Genomic DNA, 16,582 nt, shown 5'->3' with positions numbered 1-16,582 from the left:
TGTGTGTAGCCGGATGTGCGGTTAATTCACTGATCAAATTTTCACAACTGAAAAACATCTTGAAACATAAAGTCCCAGTTACCAGTAGTGTCAGCTCTGTGCTTTATCATCAGAGTTACTCTTCACAATTTCACATTTTATGATATAATTCAAAAATAATATAATCTCTTGTGCAGTTTAAAAAAAATATTAAAAAGGAAGAAGCAAAGATAAAAAGGCACTGGTTCTAGCTCCAGCATTCTTAAAGGGCACAGTGAGACTGAGAAATAAATTTAAAATACCTGTAAGAATCTGAACTCTAATCTTAGTGACATGTTCTTACAGTAAGCTTGTGCTCCATAAAACCTATATAAAAATGTCAGGAGCATAGATGCATAGCACATGCACTCACCGTAAGACACAAATCTGCCCTGTAACAATAATATACAGTAGCTCTTCAACGTGCCTGAAAGATTTTAAAATGCACTATATCTATAAAAGCAGTCTCCTGTTAGACTTCAGCTCTGTCTACTAAATCAACCAGATGTATGGAATAAACACTATTTAATAGCTACTAAATTTTTATCAGCTTTGTATAAAGTTAGACAAATTTGAAGTAACAGTTTGAAGTCTTCTACCATTACATTTCATAATCTGACTCTCTTACTGAACTGGCTAGATACAGTAAATATACATCATATAATGGCTATTCCCCTTCAGCAGATATGCATAAAAGAAAAATAATCTAAACAAACTAAAAAAGATACTTAAATGGGCAGCAATTTTACTAGTCTTAACACTGATTTAAAAGATGTCTCTTTCTCTTCTTTACATACCTGGTTGTTACCAATTACTGACGTGTCTTCACCCCTTCTTGTTGCAAAACTTCCTTTAAAACTTACAGCACACACAGCACAACATTTGAGACCTCTACACATAAAAATGCTCTTTTTTTTCAGTAGCAAAGAAAATCTGAAGGTTTTTTTAGGCTGACGATATCTTCACATAGAAACACAGAACGTCTGCAGACAGTAAGAAGCCTTTAGTAAGCCTTTTTGCTGCACCATAATAATCTGATCCAGAAATTCAAGGGTACCTTAAACAACGGGCTACCTGTTCTAGCCATGCTTAGGAATGTGGCCAAATCATTTTTATTGATTTAACCTTTATAGGAATGCTACATATCCTCAGAGCAAAACATTTCTAATGCATTTATAATATGATATACCTCTGAGAAGCTATGAAAAAAAAAAATCTTGTGACATAGGCTAGCCCCCCTCCACTATTCTGTTTTTCCCAAATTAGTAATCAATAAACATTCAAGTGTTAGGATGTTTTCTGAGTTTACATATGTCTGTATTCATAGGATGAAGCCAGAAACTAACACAGAGGACAAGACTAATATCTGACCTGTCTTTGTTTAAGAAATAAGAACTGGTGAACTGATAGCCAAGACTCTAAATACTCCTTTCATTCTAGAGTTACACATCAATCATGTTACCTGCAAACATATCAAGTTAAAACTTCCAGAATTTACAGTCCTTTTTTGAATAAACTGAGCAGCATGTTAGTTATGTTCAGAGAGCTTACAGAAGGTGGTTTGTGTATCTCACTAGAATTCTTAAAGAAGTATTTCTCAAATTCCCTCTTCATCAGAAATCTATTTCATACACCTATCAAACCAGTATTTTTCAATGCCAGATCCATATTCTATTATTTTGAAGCTCAGGTTGGAAAATATAGTGTATTTTAGTATTTGCTAGTTCTGGAATGTTACAAACCACACTTGAGCATTACCAGGAGTCACTTGTTTTTCAGAAAGTAAACTGTTCCGAGCTGCTTATTATGGTAAACTTCAGTGTAAAGAAGAAGTGAATACAGTGACTGAAGAGTCAGTCAAACAACAGCAAATATATTTATATTACAAAACACATTTATTACACTCCTCATAAAGAAAATTATGTGAGAGGAGTTTGGTTAAAAAAGAAAAAAACAAACAAAAAAACAAAACTCAAGCAGAAACAAACAGAAATAGCTTCTAGCATGAAATTCTAGTATGTTATTCTTCACAACAGCAAGAACCCCGGCCAGGCACAGTTTCAGTAGGCAATACGCTGTAACACAAATCACCAAGTTTAGGAAAATTCAGTTCCACATTTTTTCTGGAAACAGCAATGTCTAGACATCACTGATACACTCCCTCATCTACAAAAAAAATATGAATCAATCCTACAAAGAGAAAAAAAACAATACTTTTGTGAGAAGGACTAAGGTGGACAACTTAGCACAAAAAGTACTAGTATCAAAGCTGTGAACTGTAATAAATGTATGGCATATGGAAAAAACATGTATCGGCCAATTCTCACAGAGTGGTTTTGTGTCTTCTCAATAAGAGTTTGGCTTTTGATTATTACATCATTAATTTGATTGCAAAGTTTTACATCACTGTTTGTTTCTTCATCCACTTTTTTTAAGAAATATTCTAAAGATTAATCCATATCCAAAACACACAACAACCACACATAAAATATCCCCTGGCATGAGCCTTACACTTCCTTAACCAGATGAAATCAAGCTTTTAATGTGAGGTGCAGCAGTGATTTCTCCAAGGGCAGAGTAGTTCTACTTTCATTCACGGTGCACATGATGAACTGAGCAGGTAAGTGCCTGCATTCATGCAAACCCAGTTTGCTTTGTACTACTATGGTATGCTTTGTACTACTATGCCTGAGAGCATTCAAGCGGTGACCACACATAGATCAGGGACAATATCCATAAATAATTAATAACTCCAGACTAGATCCCAGAAAGTTCACTGATGCATGTCAGATCATACTTACTTGATCTCAGCTTCATTACATGTAGAATAACAGTTCATGGAGCAAGAGGAAAACACAAAAACTTACAGATTCTAGAATAATAAAAAAAAAACCCTGTTGGACGATACACATCCCAACATCTTTGTAACTAACCTAGTGCCCAGAGCTGTATTCCTCTTCCACTGGCACCTTACAGAACTATTGTCAGTAGCTTCTGTGTGCACCTAAAGGAAGGACCCAGGTAATGCTGAAAAGCAGTGCAGTATGTTAGAAATGCAAATTTTTACAGACAGTGATGATGGAAGAAGGCCCAGCTAAATGCAGTTACACCAACACAACTGCTTATAGTAGCACACTTCTTTTTATAACATAATAGATACATTTGTACAAGAGGGTTTATTAGTGGAGTTATTCTAACAAACAATAACATCTTTTGATGCTACAGAAAAGCTGCTCTGTCCTAGCATGTGAGAAAGGTCAGATGGTGGAAAACTTACCTCATATTCTTAACCTGTAAACCCTTTGCTTTCCTGACTACTAACAAGTGTCCTAGCAGGGGAGATCCACAGCTTTTCCAAGAACTCACACAGGGAACCTTTCGCTCTGTTCCGATGGAACAGAACTTGTGCACGTTCACCTCAGGAGCGCTGCCCTCCGTGGCAGCTCTCTGAGTAACTCTGTCTACACAGGTCTGCCACAGAAAAATTGCCTCCAGATTTTCACTTCATTACAGTTTTATATATACACAAGCATATATCCATATACATCTGTAAAAAGCAGCAAACTTGACTACTCCAGTCTGCATGCTATTAGAGAAGAAACTGTGATACTTCAGGAACCTCTAACTTGATTTCAGTGTTTGGAATAAAGGAAAACAAAGTCAGGAGATAGCAGCCTCTGGGAACATATTTTGCAAGACTGTTTCATAAGGGACTCCAGCAGGAAAACTGAACACATAGGAAAAGGTAGTTTTGACTGGGATTATGCATCAAAGAGAGGAGCATCAGAAAATACTTGTCCTTGATAACACACACAGAGGCTCAGGGGTGGCAGGAGCACTAAGGCTCAGGCAATGCACACGTTTTGTCAATGTAATTCATGTAACACAGCTTGTTTCCATGGCAATTCTAATGCTTCTTCCACACTTCCTTGTAAATTTGTTTGGCTTAAAGATTCTCATACATTTTGTAAAGGTAAAAGAAGTAGGAGAATGTCATTTCACAGCCAAATATTTGACTCTGGCAAACTTGTCTTTTAGCACTCTGCCATTCATCTCTCATGCTTCTGATCCTCTCAGTCTCAGGTATTGAAAATATGGAACATAGGTCTGATCCCATTTTCAAATGCCAGTTCTTGGCCATTGGTCTTCTCTTTCAAGGGTGCTTCTCAGCATCACCACGCTTGTCTACTGTCCCACTATTTCATCCATTTTCTGATAGAACAGGGCACAGCTCCCACAAGAAGCTGATTGCAAACTCACCCAAAGCTCTTGTAATGATCATAGATATGATTCTTCTACTTTCAAAAATCATCAAAAAGAATATGAGCACCTTACTAAAAATTTTGCAACTGTCTAATTTTTACATGGCAATGGTTATCTAGTATGGCTTTTAAAGTTCCTGGCCCCACATGGAAGCAAGAGCCACTTGAAAATCATAGACATCTTAAGAAAAAACCTTGAATCCCTCACTTCTTTCACAGGAATTCTGAAGATTATGGTTTTGTCATACATTTGTTCAGTGCCTACCACAAAATACTGATCCGTAGGTGTGACCTTTATAAGACAACACAGATTAGTCACAACAGCAGAACGTTTACAAACAGCATCATCAGTTCAGTCTTGCTGAGTATGTGTTTATTCTAGCCCCAAAGTAAAGTTGTCTCCAAGGTTAACTTATTTTGATGTATAATTGAGAAGACTGTTCTTAAAAAAATAAATATTAAAAAGTCATACTTATGACTCACAACATCAGGACTTGGTAATTTTGGTTCTTGCTGAGAAAATGCTTAGCAAATATTGTCAGCAAAACGCTTCCATTTTCTTTGTGTAAGCATATTTTAAATCTGAAAAAAAGCAATGCTAACAATTGTGCCATCACCAAATATAGTTGCTCCCTATTTTGGGTTGGAACTTAAAGGTATTTCAACTAGAAAACTGGTTTTGGCCGCAACTAAAAATTTAAAAAAATTCAAAGCATTTAAAAAACCTCACCAACTGCCTTGGTTATAGCAACAGCACCATACAGGATCCTGAACAAAAAGAGCTGATCACTGTGTTCTTTCTCAGCCAGCTTCTGAAAAGTAGAGCTTACATGGTATGCATGGTATTGTCCTTTGTCTGGTCCTGATACATCTACGCTCCTTACTGAAACCACTGCCAGACCTGAGACTGAACAGGCTGAAATAGCCAACCCATGAGGATGCAGTGTAGCAAGGTGAAAAAAAAACAACCAAAATTGATTAATTAAGAATACTTACAGATCAAGCTGGTGGCAGGTGTTCAGTTCATTCTCACAGACACTATCAGGCCTGCCATACACAGAAATAGGTAGACAGTTTCTGCCTATCTTGATGAGAGCTCAAAAAGAACTTTTTTTTTTCCCTGTTGGACACTACCTTTCAAGGGAGAAGGTCAGTGGAGGGGGTGCAAAATTAAAAAACACAGAATTTTTGGCAGAGAAGATGTTCGCAACAGTTTTAGAAACAAATGATCAATGTGAAAAGGTTGAAGGAACTGAATAAATCACTGTAAAGTGAATGGTGACCAACTGCTCCTTCCTCAGTATTGTGGTAAAAGACAAAAACAAATCAGAAATAAAGGAGTTCACTATTCCATGTCAGATTTCAGCTATGGCATGTATGCCACAACAGAAGCTCCCATCTTGGATTATCTGGGTGCCTGTTGGGTCTCTAACTATGTATCAGCCAAAGCCCGTTTGTGTCTTCAGATATTTACTTTTTTCTTTTAAACTATTATGAATTGAGAAAATACATCCTCCACATCCAATCTAATTTTACATTATATCCAGAGTCACTCATTGGTCCTACTCTGTTTACAGTCTTGTACAACACGAAGTAATTTTTTATAGCCATCATTTCTCTAAAGAAACAAAGGAGTAACTATCCAAAAACGAAGTTCGGTGAAAATCACCCAAAAATCTCCTTCATTAGAGATTTTGGAACAGATGAGATAGCTGGCTGTCAGGAAGGTTTCGGTAGAACAGAATCCTGCCTCAGCGACTCAGACAGGAATAAACGGATTCTTTTAGTTCCCACCAAGTCATACACCTCTTGTATTCAGTGACTAACAAATAACACTCACTGATAAAGGTAAGGGCTTTGGTACATAATCAACTTCCCACATGAAAATGTAGGATGGAAACCTTGCAGTGACTCAGGCTGCTGTGAGCAATGTGTTTAGGTGCACATTCATTCAATTGGTTGTAATATCCTTGAATGAAAAAGGAATGAACAACTTCCCATTTAGTATGGGAAAAAGCAGGTATAAATCCAAGTGTGACAGAGCAAACAAAGCAGTACAAGCTCACATCTCAGTTTATCTACAGGGAATCTGTCTGCATGCCCAAAATCTGGCAATAACAAGTATGAGTCTTGTTATCTCTAGGCTTCAGTGACAGGTTTTATTTATAAAGAAAGGGGCCTTAATGCAGCAAAATGCTTAAGTACATGCATAGTTATTTGTATCTCATTCCCAGCAAAGTCAGTGCTATTATCCTTTTCAAAATCTGAAATAATCCAAATAATCTGCTGACACTGTGTTCTCACCATGTAAAGTATATATAAAATGCTTCCAGTTTCTATTACTGAATTCGGTAACAATTTGTTTTTTATTTGCAATTGCAACAAAAAAAGTCATAGAATCATAGAAGCATTTAGGTTGGAAAAGACCCAAGTCTGAGTTGAACCATTAGTTTTCAAACAAGTCAAACAAGAATAGGAATCAGTTCCACTATTTTTTTTTCTTCTTGAGAGTAATATTTAAATGTCTGATAGATAACTTCAGTCAAGATTTAGAGCTGACAAATGTTGATTACACAAAATAAAGTACAGGCAAAGAAAAATTTAAAACATTAAAAATTGCACATGCTAGTTGTAAGAATACACTAATATTTTGACTAAATAAGAAAATTCAAAACCTCAACTGAATTACCTGGTAGGCTCAGTGCTGCTTCAGTAACAAAGCAACTAAACTGTCAGTTTAACTAACTAGGTAAGTCATGTTTATGGCTAGTTTTTTTTACAGTCAGATGTCAAAAGTGGCTACAAGACTCAACTAATGGTCATTGCTGTAAAGTGGTTTTTTCTGGTTCAAATAAATTTAAAAACTCCTAAAAAAAGTGTGCTTCATCTTTGATAGAGGACTATCCCTTAAAAATGTTCACAAAGTAGCTCAGATTTCTGAAAACTGACACCTTTACAGATAAATTGCTTTCTAGTATTTCAACCCTAAGTAGATTTGAATTTAGGCCACCTTACTTTGGATGATAAATCAAGTGAGTGACTTAAGGGTAGAGGTCCTGACCTAGACATAGAAGTGAATCACACTCTTAATCCAAGATCATGTCAAGTCCTAAGTCTAAGAAGATATGAAGTCACATAGTTCCTTCTACCAAAAGTCTCAAGAGACCAGACCTGAGACATACTGGTGAAATTCATGGTTAACCTTATGAAAAAAATGTTTTGACCTTTCCATTTGGCAAAAGATAAAGACTACATATATATGTTGTTACATTAATTATAAGCAAGCATATCAGAATAACTTCAGTAATTTAAATTGTAACTACTGTACCAGGCAAAACCTGAACTGCAGCGGTTTAAAAGTGTGCTGACACCTATTCCTTCAGTCCAAACACACTGAAAGCTTTTTGAAGTTTAAAACTCACCGCAATAAATTTTTCTCCACCCTTGACCATAATAGGTGGACTACTTTTTGAATTTCTCAACTCCAGGAGTGGTAGCTATATTCTTATAATCAGCACTGAAATATCCCCAACATCTTTGTCTTCAGCTGCAACAAGAAAGAAATGAGTCTTTCACCAACCACAAATAAAAACACATGAATATTACCTCTCTTATAGGATTAAAGTAGGAGCAGCTGTTCTTCATGCTTTCATCACCCCACATTTAAAGCAACAAAAGACTACCAAAATAGCAGCAACAGCTCTCATCAGCTGGAGAGGATGTTGGCTTTTCAGTGTAGGGCATGTGAACTGTTAGTGATAGAGCTACCAACACTTGTGTTTAATAGTAGATGCTTATACAAGAAACATGTGGCACACATGGAAAGCCACATGGCAAGCCAACATATAGCAAAGGATGATAGAAAAAAAAAGTCTAATTCCTACTTTATGTTTATTAAGACAACTATCTTCACTTGTGTGTGAACGGAGGAAACAGCATTGCCAACAGAAAAATCAGACGTCCTTACAGATAGCAAACACATTTCACTATCACCTACTTCAATCAGACTAGAAAAGCTTTATTAAAACAGATGAGAAGACAAAGGGCTCCATTTAAAACTAAATGATGTCCAGAAGTTTCTGCCCAGGGCCTTAATTTGCAATTTACAAAATAGTGTTACAACTTCCCTGTTTCAAAAGGATCATAATGATAAATCAATTCTTAACTTTCCCTAAAACTGTATGACGCTACAGAGAGAAGTCTTTTTGTGAAAGAAATTAAATGCCCCTTAAACAGCTCAATCAATCTGTGTTTAAACAAGCCATTTTCAAAATTTTGGTCTGTTTTTCTGGATTAATCTAAACATTAAAGAAAAATAGCTGGTGGTTTGGGCTTTTGATTTTTATCTGTCTTAAGAATTCAAAGATAAATATTACCATCGCAATCCTGGCTCCAGAAAAATACTTTACTTGATTATTCAAACACTGCACTGCTTTTTCAAAAATAATTCTATAATTCATTAGAAAGAACCCCCTAGAGTTTCATCTCTCCTTCTATAACTTGATCACTTATCTTTTCAGTCATCTGAACCATAACAGGACACAACAGATACTGAGCTGTCACTTTAAAGTCAGCGCTGGGCGCACAACTGCAGCAGTATGTGAGCGTACCTGGGCAGGCAAAGCAGGAGATCCTGCCAGTGCAAACTCACAGGCAGAGCTTGTTTTAATATATTGCTTTCCAAAAGAGAGTTTCATTCTTGAAGGAATAAAACTGGCATTTAACAGGGAAACAGAGAATAGAGAAGTTTGCCAACCTCTACAGAGCATTTCTCTTGAAGTCACCAGATATGCATCGAGCCCTGTTTAACTTGTATTAAAGCTGGTTCAGTTGAGCAGATTTCAGTTTTCACTGCATAGGGCTATTTCCTTGTAATTCCATTGCAGTCGGCACAAACAGACCTAGAAGGACCTAGGCCAGGACCAACACAACTTCTGCAACTCTCCCAACACATCCCATTCAATGACAATCAGCATTTATACCTCTACAGTTTTTAAAGCAAACTTATATACAGCACTTTTTAATGGCATTATTTGTATTAAGTGTTTCAGACCTACACAGATGTTGATTTCCAAAACTAATCTATCAAAAGCAAAATTAGAATTACTGAGACTCTAAATAAAGAGACAAAGTTATTTGTCTGCCTTCACTGTAACTGATTGAACTGACTTACCAAATTATTAGAGAAAATGTAGGAGAAAGATCTGATTGTAGTAAATCTACACATACACATTCAATTGGAAGTTACTAAGCAGCAGAGGAGTAAAAGGATGTTAAGAAAATGTATTTCCACAGACTATCCTCTTCCTGCCTCTTAACATTTATTCCCATGTTTCTTCCCAGATAGCCAAGTAGATTCATATGAACTGGAAATTAGCAAAGTGCTATGCTTGTATGTAAGCCTACATATACACATGCAGAGAAAGAAATAGACAAAATTTATTTTAAAGAAAACATTAATACCTTGTTTTTCTAAAAAAACCAAGAGAAATAGAGGGATATTTTTTCATCCTTTCCAATACTTTATCAAGTCTCCAGGTTTGCTCAAACTCCTTACTTTAAAAAATTCTTTCATAGTAACCTTTAGCACTATAGTAGCCATATAAAACATACTCTGGTTTTAAAAGTAACACAAAACATTTTACCATAACTGAGAAGCACGACTGTAGTAAAAACAAAACAAAGGACAATAATAATTATCCCTCCTTTTTCGCAGGTTCTCCAAAAAATTAGAAACAGATAAAAGAGTGTTTGTAGGGAGAAGAAGGTGAGGAGGTATTTAACATTACATTGTATTTTTTCAGGGAAATATGCAGAATTATTCCAATGTCTACATTTTTAAATGCATAATAGCAGGAGCTTTGCAGTCTAACAGAAAAAGTAGTCATAGGTACAGAGTCACATATTAAACCACATTGATACATACCTTCCATAAAGACTATGCATTTTCTCCTCTTAACTTGGCTAGTGAAAGGGACTTCCCAGAAAATCAAAATCTAATTTTATTTAGTAATTTTAGACGCTGTTTAATATTAAAGTCTAGTCTACATTTAAAAGTATTTCCAGAATAATTACAGTAGCTTGGCTATATTGAAAAAAGCAGTCTACTACTGTAGCTATAGCAGTTAAACCAGGAAGACTATAAAATAAAAGTGTATTTCTCTCACATAGTTGTGGAGCAATGAGACCTAATGTTTGAATCTGATAGGTTGGACCAAATGACCTCCAGACATCCCTTCCAACCTTAATTTTTCTATGATTCCATTTGATGAGATTATTATTTAACTGGTGCAGGAATACTGGCAAGGCACTGGGAATGAGTGTATATTTACCCATTTAAATGAAAATCCATACAACATAAGCAGCACAAGCTGACCCCTCAGATTATTGATTGCCTGTGAGTAACTCAGAATATAAAAGCAACAAGATTTGTTTAGAAGGGAGCTGCCTTATTTGCAGAATTAACACAGATCTTTTTCAATACAAAAGTATTAACTACTTTAATAGGAAAAAAATAATTTGCCATCAAATTCATTAGCTTTCTCCCACACTTAAAAGAGCCAAACACATTTATTTATACTTTGTGGAATTCAAATTTATTCCTGTAAGGCTTTTTTAAAATCAGTATTTACACACCAACTGTTCATGCTATCTTGCTGTGCTTCACCAAAAGCACAGCAAGATAACAGTACTTAGACTTGTACTTGATATGCTAAAGGCTTTAAACCCAAACAAGGAGTCAAATATAGACTGATACACAATGAAGTATTACTGTAGTTTCTAAATGGATAGTCATACTTTATTTCAGGATCAAAATATACTCCCTCAAAATGTTTTATCCAAATGGCTCTGAATCATAGTAAAAACAAAACAAAGGACATCTGCTAGCAATATACCATTGGTACAAAATTAAGTACTTAACACGCTGTCCTTTCCAGGGTCACAATGCAGTCTATTAAGGGTCTATAGATTTTCTGCTTTTTTTCAGGGGGTAAAACTGTCATGGCTGTTGCCTTTTTAAGTAAGAAAAAGGCCCACTCACAAGCAATCCTGTGCTTCTTCAGAAATACTCATTCAGTCTAGAAACGGAGGATGATTCAAAACCACAACTACTCAATTTTGTAAAGGTTGTACAAATCATGTTGGGGGAAAGGGGAGAAAAACAATCTGAGCTAAAAATAAGTAACAAAGAAACATTATCATTCAGAGAAGGGTACATTAGGTCAGAAGCTGCTGCTTTTTAACACCAGAAAGTCCTGAGAGCTTTTTGTCCAAAAACTGAAGAAGCAAAAGAAGCCACCAAGTCAAGAGAGCAAATAAGTTGTTTGCTCAGCATTTTCTACAAAAGCAAAAAGAGCTTTAATCACAAACTACATGTCTTTGGTAGTGTTTTTTAAAACTAAAACCAGGTCATTGTTAACATCTTAAAGAAATGACCAACATTATTTTGCATAATAAATTAGCACATATCATTAAACCACTCTCTTTCCTGTCCTTTCTCCACCCACTTCCCACTTTGCCACTGTCCTTATTGCTGTTTCTGCCATCCAGTTTTATCACAACTATGAAATTATTATTTACCATTTCTGGAGTCAGGCTGCAAGAAACACTGTTCAGTTACTTCACAGCCCTGGGAGCTGTGGAGGGGAAGGTGGGTTCCTTTCTAATCACTGCAATGCCTTCATGTATCATCAAAAAAGGTCCTACCGGAATACACGAAAAGATCAAATACTGGTCTATGGGATTTAAAATTAAACATCATATAAAGAGACACTGACATTTAATATGTAGTATACTATATAGATTTTTTTTCATATCTCTTATACATGTAACAAAGTCAAATAATAGAGTAAGATTGACCAGATGAAAAGTACAATAAAGCCATTTATACATTTACATTTTAAAAAATGGATGGTGTTATGTACTCAAAGTACTAGAATCTATGCAGGAGGATAAATATTCCATCTATCATTATTTAGCTGGTTCATTTTAAGTCCCAGAGCCAGTGTGGGATGGATCCAAGAATAAACTAATCAACTTCCAGACCAATTTAGGGAGAACGTCATAGTCTAAATTACTATGCTGAACTCACAATGATAGAGAAAAACAAGCACATTTCTGTAACTGCTCAGGGCTGTCAGGCACCTCTGAAGAGATGGACACGTACCAGGGGAACAGACTTCAGCACCACTCCAGCAAAATCTGGGGAGGATAATACAGCTTTTGTGCTTTAGGAAAAAAAGTAAAAAAAAAAAATAAAATAATAATAATTAAAAAGACAAGCAGTGGCCTCCAATGCCACAGAGCTGAGAGCTGAATGAGCCAGAAATAGCTCCTACAGGGAAGTCGCTCAGAGTCAGTCACCTGGGACATGCAGCAACCGGCACTTTCCTCCTTCTAACTCTGGTCACCTACGGACATCCAAACTGTACACTTTCCATTAATTACCTAATCCAGCTGGAAATAATTCCATGGGGCAGAATGACTTCAGAAGAAAGAAAAAGCCAAGCACAGCTGTAATGTCCACCTTGCTGCTGTTCTCTATAGATGAATACTGTCCTGTAACAATATTGCACACTATATACAATCGGTAGTGTCAAATTAAATGCGACTAAGACAAAGATTGCAAATGATGCAAGAAGCTGCAATTTAAAGATTTCAGCACCATCTGCCAGTTATGGTCACAGTTAAAGCTAAACTGGATTTTCAGGTTCAGTCTGCCAGAACTAATGTATTACAATTTATTACACTGGGGAAATAAAAAAAGTTTAAAAATGCTGAATTTAATTATCATATTAATTTATGGCTTAATCAGTATTTGGCTACAATATTTATGTCTTCACTCAAGTAGGGTAAATCGTTTTCCAAATTTTATAATCTTTTACTTAGGTACTAGATGATACCTTAAAGCAACCTGTCAAAACCTGAAACCAGAAAGTTTCAGGAATTTAAGCTCAAAATCCTGGTACCATATATCTTAAAATATTTCAATTCAAAACAAAATTTCAAACACAGGAAGTTTGAGAAGCTGTATGCAACTCATAATAAACTGAGTAAAGCTGAGGACACAGTAAACTTAGAGAAACTGTTCTCATACTTAGCAAAACTGATTTCATAAATGAACTGCAAAACTCATATTAACTTTGAACTGACAAGAGAAAAATAAAGTACTAGTAGAGCAGAAACACAAGACACACATAACCCAGACTAATGCTAAACTTCAGCTAATTCTGTTTATAGAAAAAGCTGTTACCCAGATTAATATCTCCAGTCTTCCCTCATAAAAACATCCTTCTCGTGTTTCTTTTTCAGACTGAGTACAAATGTAATTTTTAAATTATTCGCAGAAACGTTCCTTCATAATTCTGTACAGACACTCAATAATTTCTTTGCTCTATTTGTGTGTACTACTCAATGTGTTAATTAAGATCCTCCATCACCTCTTGCTCTTTCATAAATAGGGACAGGATACTCAGCAAAACCAAAGAGAAAGAAGCAAGAGATAAAATGAGTGGTTTTCAGACTGTTTGACACTAATAAGGTCAAGTTCAGGTTGTATTTCAAGTGAACTCCGCTACTAAAAGGTAAAATGAAACTGTGCTATTACAAAAGAGAGGTCTAAAATAACTACACTTTAAATGCAGTGCAGAAATGTGGAAGCCTGAAAAATGAATTTCCAAATAGCTTTTCTGAAACTCACTCCATTTCAGCTCTTACATCTTTTATTAACAGTTCTGCAAACCCTATCAGGCCTCCTCAGCAAAATCCTGTTGAGCTAAGTGCTGTGAAAAGAAGAGTCTCTGCCTTTAAAAGCTTCAAAATACCACATCCGCATCAGAAAAAGCTGTAGTAATTTCTCTCTAATGAATTTCCTTCCTGTATTTCATCCTACCTATAAAAGGAAAACTTAGTTCTGGCCCTAGTTTTCTATCTCATACCACTCTTGCCTCATGTATTTAATGAGGTAGATAGGAACAGCCACACACAATCTGATAACCACGTAAAACATCTGCTGCCACTGCCCTTCCACCATCTCTACCCAAGGGGGAAAGTGCTCCCTGCGTGTTTGCAGGGAAGGGCTTCAGCTCAATAGGCTAAACTGGTTATTTTTAAACAGTGCAATCTCAGCACAAATTCTGGGTTCAAATATGGTAAACAAGTATGGGACAGAATAAAGAAATTCTTTACAGTCCCAAATTACAGTTTGGTTAACCAAAGCGCTCCCTCAGCCAGGTCATTACTGATGTTTTCTTCCACCATCATGCCAAACGAACTATCCAAAGTCAGATGATTTTGCTGATCAACTTTAAAGCAAAGATGGATAAACAAACAACCAAAAGAAGCCATAAGGTATCAGTCACAGAAGGGCAGTGCAAATACCACCACATCTCATCATACAGTGTGATATAATAAATAATTACTAACATTCAGCTCAAGCACATGCTTGTTTTATGCTAGATAAATTCTGGACTATTTTATTAAAAACAATCATCTAGACTGTCTATTCAGCATAACTTCCTAGTCCCTATAATCATTTACTTGTTTCAAATAGAATCAAGGTCTGCATGAGCTCAGCATTCCATGAAACCTAAGACATAGGAAAGCCAACACTCTAAAAACTTTTTCGTGGGGAAGAACTGAACCTGGCATGAGGTGAAACCTTATGAGGAACCTGGCATGAGGCAAATGACAGTTCCCACATTTGTAACTGCCTCACAGGATGAGTAAGGCTGACACACTTAGAAATATAATAGAAAAATAAAATAATAAAACCACAAAATAATCAAGGGCATAGTTTTAACAAATGTAAACTGTACTTGCAGCAATAAAACCCACTCTCACAAAGAGATGCAAGAAAGGCATTTGTGTTTTGAAGATTAGATAACAAAATTAGATGTTTGTCAAAAACCCAGTAGCCAGCTGACCTTAATAGCTAGCAAGAATGGCAAAGATTTTGTACAGTATCTAGAAATCAGAGAATGTATTTTAAAAGCCCTCTTATTAAGTCACATAGTGAAACCCTTTGGGTAAAATGTTCAATGGTCCTGTAAACAGCCTAAAATGCATATTGCGTATCTTTTTTTTTTTTTTAGCATGTAATGTGAGTAACTGGAAGTATTTGGGTGATTATGGTATTCAAAACTGGATAAATACACAAACACAAACCAGTCTAGCAAAGCACATCTCTTGAATCACAGCATTTCTTTACTGCTACACGGAGTGGGCATTTCTTCAGCACTGAGCAACAAGTTCCCTGAACTTCCTAACTTATAAGAAAACACTGTTTTACCATACGTAAGAACTATTGTTATCAAATAGAATTTTCATTTCTGCATATGAAAATAAATTTAGCATCAGACACTAGAAGAAATCAATGACATCTTCCAGGGATTCAGTGGTGAACAAACTGTAATCCAACTCAAGTCAGCAAATGTTATCCAAATACATTGGCGGGAGGACACATCAGTTCAGAGGCCAAGCTTCCTGTTATTTCATTGCACATTCAAAAATTTGGAATGATATTCCCTAAGATGTTGTCATCTCAGAATGGATGAGAAATGCTAAATAAGTAAAACCCCTAAAGACAATTTATTTGATTGACAAGTTTGCAAGGCTGCAACAGGTAATAAATAGCATATTTTATAGGTCATGTCTTATATAAGGAAAAAAAAAAATACCGTACAGTGTTTGCAAGCCTGAAATAAAAATACATTTATTCTAGATACTCCTTGAGTGACCAGATGTCTAGAACCACTATTTACTATCCAGTATAAAATATGAAGTATTATTCACAATATTACATAACCATTCAAATGCTTTAATAACAGGGATCATCTAAATATCCCAAGAGTCAGGGAGACAGGTTCAAAGAGTCTTAATAAACTAAAAATTTAAGAACTGGCCCCAGTTCTTACCAAGTCCCTCCCACAATTTGCTGAATGTCAAAAAAATTGAAAAATATATTAATATATTCATAAAGAAAAAGGGAATATGAAGAATTTATTAGTAACTCTATTACACACTAACACATCACAGAAGTTTAACAGAGGTGAGTGTAAGCTACAAGCTGGAGGAAGTTGAGTAGGAACTGCATTTGATATACCTGAACATATTTTCACTGTCTGAAAAGCCACAATCAATTAGGAGCAGTAATTTGATATCACAGCAATGCATACTATTGTTTTAATATTCACCTCTGCAAAAACAGTCAATAACCAGAAAGACTTAAACCAAATAAAAACACTGTTTTCCTCAATACTTTCACCATTACAATTTATCCTTATAACCTTATACCATCAAAT

The 16,582-nt window shown here is 35.7% G+C and overlaps 1 protein-coding gene across 7 annotated transcripts in view; it reads right to left on the bottom strand.

Annotated features, from left to right (window-relative positions):
• SUPT3H (SPT3 homolog, SAGA and STAGA complex component) overlaps window positions 1–16,582 on the bottom strand; it is a 255,443-nt gene that overhangs the window by 225,121 nt on the left and 13,740 nt on the right. The window contains exon 1 of one of the 7 annotated variants that reach the window (XM_059843070.1): window positions 816–1,053. The exons of the other annotated variants lie outside the window; for them this stretch is intronic. The gene's annotated coding sequence lies outside the window, so the exon portion shown is untranslated. Of the gene's footprint in view, window positions 1–815; window positions 1,054–16,582 lie in introns of those variants that run through there. 7 annotated transcript variants of the gene reach the window in all.

The sequence above is a fragment of the Haemorhous mexicanus genome, chromosome 3 (assembly GCF_027477595.1).
Source record: "Haemorhous mexicanus isolate bHaeMex1 chromosome 3, bHaeMex1.pri, whole genome shotgun sequence".
NCBI classification, from domain to species: Eukaryota; Metazoa; Chordata; class Aves; order Passeriformes; family Fringillidae; genus Haemorhous; species Haemorhous mexicanus.
The sequence above is the reverse complement of the archived record's forward strand: the minus strand, read 5'-3'. Positions and strand labels throughout refer to the sequence as shown.